This window comes from Macaca fascicularis, chromosome 8 (assembly GCF_037993035.2).
Source record: "Macaca fascicularis isolate 582-1 chromosome 8, T2T-MFA8v1.1".
Lineage (NCBI taxonomy): Eukaryota > Metazoa > Chordata > Mammalia > Primates > Cercopithecidae > Macaca > Macaca fascicularis.
This window is the reverse complement of record NC_088382.1, coordinates 132,823,297-132,824,949: the sequence shown is the minus strand read 5'-3', so window position 1 is coordinate 132,824,949 and position 1,653 is coordinate 132,823,297. Positions and strand designations below refer to the sequence as shown.

Genomic DNA, 1,653 nt, shown 5'->3' with positions numbered 1-1,653 from the left:
AGGAATCCAATTCACAGTCTTGAGCAATCCTCTCTTTATCCTATTTTATCTACTCCCTACAATCCCTGGCGGTCAAAGAGACAAACCCAATAAACTCTCTCTCCCATTGCCTTTTGGATCTATGCCCTTTCCCTTCCGCCTTTTGCTAACTCTTGCTTCTGTAGATTGACGGAAGCCCTTTTCCCACATCCTCCTCCCATCTTCCCTCCTCTCTGGTCTGGTCTGTGTCCTCCTCAGGCCATTCTCTGTTCCTGCATCACCCAAGTCCTGTCCCCAGTCTAGCGAGATAGACCCCGGGGCAGGGCAGTGGTCCATGGATTTGCTCAGCTTCACTCCATGGCTCCGAAGCTGTCCAAAGACTATGCTCTCAGCGACCAGTTCCCAAATTCATTACTAGAGAAGTTTCTCTGAACGTGTAGAGCCCTGGGAACTAGGAGGGGGAGGTGAGCGTTTTCTCCTGAGCATGAGATGGCTTTAGGTATTGCTTCATGGCAATTTGGCAACTGCCATGTGCCATTGAAGACGGTTCTTATCTTCCTCTTTCAGAGGAAGAGGACACAGTCTGAGTGGTTCCCATTTATGCTAATTTTTAAAAAGTTGTCAATTGCTCCCCGTTGCCTGTTAAACTAAGTGCCAAGTCTTGAGCCTACCTGAGACCCTGCACAAAATGGTCCCATATGTTCATTCGAGCCTGGCTTCTCCCGTAGTTGGCCATCGCTGAGTGCTCACTGCTTGCTGGTTCTCTGTGCTGAGAGAGAAATGGATTATTAGTTCTCATTTCACTAAAGAGGAAACCAAAGCTCAGAAAGGTTGAGTTACTTGCCCAAGATCACACAGCTGGTAAATGGCAGAGCCCATGTACTTTCCACTATTCCAAGCTTCACTTTTTTCTTTCCCATTCACCTTCCCTTTCTATTCACAGTGCAATACAAATCCTCTTATTGGTTCCTGAATATGCGTGGGGAGAACTTTAAAAGTAGGTGGGTATTCTGGGGTTCTCCTTTCACCTGGACCTAATTCTCTTTCTTGGTTGAATAAATGCTTGAGTGTCTCCCTGAGACAGAGGTATCTGTGACCTATAGGGACCATTTTCTCCTTGTCCTCTCACAGAGCAGCTCTTTAAAACAAAACAAAAACCCGAATCTGAATGAAACTCCCCTCTAGAGTCCTGCTTCTGTCCCCAGCTCTTGGTCCTCACACAGACCCAGAGATTCCAGTTGAATCAAGATGAATACATGTTGGTGTCACTCATCCTCCATCCCTGGCAGACATTACTAGTTGATCATAGGATTCTGCCAGTGAGCTGGAAACTGTTCTTTTGCCACTCTTTGTAGGGATTATCTTAGTTCATTTTATGCTGCTCTAACAGGATGCCACAGATTAGGTGATTTATAATGAACAGAAATTTATTTGGCTCATGGTTCTGGAGGCTGAGAAGTCCAAAAGCATGGTGCCAGCATGTGGTGAGACCTTCTGCACTGTACATCCCATAGTGCAGGGCGGAAGAAAGAGAGAGAAAGAAGGGGCTGAACTCATTTTAACAAACCCACTCCTATGATAGTGACATTAATATATTCATGAGGGCAGAATACTCACGGTCTAATTACTTCTCATTAGGCCCCACCTCCCAACACTTTTGCACTGGGGATTAAG

The 1,653-nt window shown here is 46.0% G+C and overlaps 1 non-coding gene across 1 annotated transcript; it reads left to right on the top strand.

Moving 5' to 3' along the window:
• Positions 1–355: 355 nt before the first annotated feature.
• Positions 356–571, top strand: LOC123575438 (small nucleolar RNA U3). Its single transcript, XR_006700719.2, has one exon. It is a non-coding gene; the product is annotated as a small nucleolar RNA U3 (small nucleolar RNA).
• Positions 572–1,653: the final 1,082 nt, after the last annotated feature.